Below are 3,051 nucleotides of genomic sequence, written 5' to 3' on the forward strand. Positions count from 1 at the left end.
TTCTTCATAGTCTGCCTTTGTTTGGAAGCTTGGGAGAAATATGTGTACCGTGAGTGACCCTACTGGTACCCATGGACTAGCTTCCATAATCACAGCAACATGCAATCCACCATAGTACTGCAAACTGACAGATGAGTGGTAGGAAGAGCAGAATAAAATAATTTAAAAGTCTAGTCAAGATGACAAAGTAAATTATTATAATAATGTGAGAAAAGACCAGGATTTAGAAAACTAAAATTGAAGAACACTCTCAGCATTTTTCAAGCTGAAAGAACTGAAAAAACAAATCAAGCATCAACTAGCCATATTGAAAGATAGGGAGAAAATTGAAGCTCTTTTATCCCATAAAGATTTATAGCCTGTACAGGGTCATTATGAGTCAGAATTGACTCAATGTCACATAACAACAACAACATAGGCAAAATATTGAATGATCTAGGAAGTGTGAAAAGGGTCACTGTAAGAAAATAATTGATCATAGTTCAAACATTTCAGGAGGTAGCATATGATTAAGAACCACTGGTACTGATGGAAGAACTTCAACCTGACTGAAAACACTGGCACAAACCAAGGTTCCAAGAAATGACATTATACCTATTGAAATGTTTCAGTTCAAAATGCATCACTGTATGTATGCATTCAGTTGTCTGTGCCAAGAAATTTGAAAGACAGTATTTGACAAACTGACAGGAATAGATCCATATTTGTGTCCATTCCAAGAAAAGTGAGCTAACAGAATGGAAATTATCAAACAATATCATTAATATCACATGCAAGTACAATTTTGCCATAAATGGTTACAATTCATTGACTGGGAGCTGCCAGAAATTCAAACTAGATTCAGATGAGGACTTGGAGTGAGGGGTATCATTTCTGATATCAGATGGATCTGGGCTGAAAGTAGAAAATACTAGTAAGATGCTTACTTGTGCTTTATTGACTCTGCAAATTCATTTAATTAAATGGATCATTAAAAAAAAACAATAGATAATACTATAAAGAATTGGAATTCTAGAACACTTAACTGTGTGCATGCAGAATTTGCACATAAAAGAGAGGCAATAATTTGAGCAGAACAAAGAGACACTGAATAGCTTAATAGTATGAAAGGTGTGGCTCAGGGTTGTTCCTCTTACATTTTTATTCAATCTGTATTCTGAACAAATAATCTGAGAAACTGAACTATATGGACACAGTACCAGCATTTGAGGAAGAATTATTAACAATCTGTGATACACAAATAACACAACCTTGCTTCCTTAACGTGAAGAGGACTCGGAACACAGAAAAGATCAATGATTACAGTCTACAGAAAGGATTACTCCTCAAGGTAAAAAGAAAATACAAACAAACCAACAAAACAAAAAAATCCTCATTACTAAACCAATAAAAAAAAAACTCAAGATAAACAAAGAAAAGCATGAAATTGTCAAAGATTTCCTTTTACTTGGATCCACAATGAATAACCAGGGAACCAATGGACAAGAAATAAAATGACATATTGCACTGGACATCTCTGCTGTAAAAATCTTCTTTAAAGTATTAAAATGCAAAGAAGTCATTTTAAGGACTAAGATGCACCTGGCCAAAGCAACGGCGGCGTTTTTAACCACCTCATTTGTAACAGTTGGATAATGAATAAGCAAGATTGAAGTGAAATCGATGACTTTGAACGATGTTTTGTGAAGAGTATTAAATATACCATGGGCTGCCAGAAGACTAATCAAATATATCTTGATAAAAGTACAGCCAGTATGTTTCTTATCTGGGAGAATGGGGAAATGTCCTCTCGTGTAATTTGGACATGATATCAGGAGAGACCAGTATCTGGAGAAGAACATCATGTTTGGTAAAGTAGAGGGTCTATGAAAAAGAGGAATATCCTCAATGACATGGGTTGACAGTGGCTGCAATAAATAATTGGCTCAAATCAATCAGAAGTTATGAGGATTGCCTCAGATTGGGCAGTAATTTCTTCTGTTTTACATAGGGGTGCTATGAGTCAGAACCTGTCCAATGGAACAGAACAATAACAGCACAAGATCAGTCATACACTATGTAAAAAATACATATAGATTATGAATGCATGAATGTTTTTCTGTTTGCATAACTTTACCTTTTATTGTGAAAATAATTCCTAATTATCCTCTAAAACCTAGCTCAAATGAAACCTTTTAAAGCAACCTTCATATCCTACCCTCTAAGAGCCCCATGACCACCTCTTCTGTGAGTCTATAGAATTTCATTCATTCTTCAATTCAATATTTAACTGCAAGGTCGGTTTGAACTGTAAGGTTGGCAGTTCAAACTCGCTAGCAATTCCGCAGAAACCTTATATAGGGTCTCTATGATTCATAATTGACTCAACGGCACTTAACAACAACAACAACAATACAATATTGTTTTAGTTTGTCTATGATCTTACTGATATCTAGTGTGATGTTGAAATATAATTACGTGACAATCATATAACTTGAAATCTGCTACACATAAGTTAATTTAACTCACTATGTTACTATTTTCACATTATATTTTGTTTCTAATAAGTCATTCATATAATTATGAAGTTACTGGAACCTGGAATATACATGGAGTACTGGTGTGGCACTGCAGGATAATGTACTGGACCAAAAGGTCAGTTTGAATTGTAAAGTCAGGTGTTCAAACCCACCAGCTGTTCCTTGGAAACCCTACAAAGGGTTGCTGAGTCAGAACTGACTCCAAGGCACTTAATTACAAATTACAATTGAGTATAGCATTGAAACTTTATCAATATAAGTATTTGTAAATCTCAACTTGTCATTTAGATGATTGATAACATTTCCTATACCCTTTATATGTAAATGCTATACTAAGAAGAAGAATAACCCTTCAATTGTTATTATTGTTGTTAGGTGCTGCTGAATCAGTTCTGATTCATAGTGACCATGTATAGGGTTTCTGAAGAGCAGCTGGTGAGTTTGAACCACCAACCTTGTGGTTAGCAGTAAGTGCTTACTCTACAGCACCACACCAGGACTTCATCATTGTACTGTTGTTGTTGTTATGTGC

At 34.9% G+C, this 3,051-nt stretch overlaps 1 protein-coding gene across 2 annotated transcripts in view; it reads right to left on the reverse strand.

The window, feature by feature from the left end:
• CSMD3 (CUB and Sushi multiple domains 3) overlaps positions 1 to 3,051 on the reverse strand; it is a 1,928,297-nt gene that overhangs the window by 1,148,029 nt on the left and 777,217 nt on the right. The gene's annotated exons all lie outside the window — the stretch shown is intronic.

This window comes from Chrysochloris asiatica, unplaced genomic scaffold (assembly GCF_000296735.1).
Source record: "Chrysochloris asiatica unplaced genomic scaffold, ChrAsi1.0 scaffold00001, whole genome shotgun sequence".
Classification (NCBI taxonomy): domain Eukaryota; kingdom Metazoa; phylum Chordata; class Mammalia; order Afrosoricida; family Chrysochloridae; genus Chrysochloris; species Chrysochloris asiatica.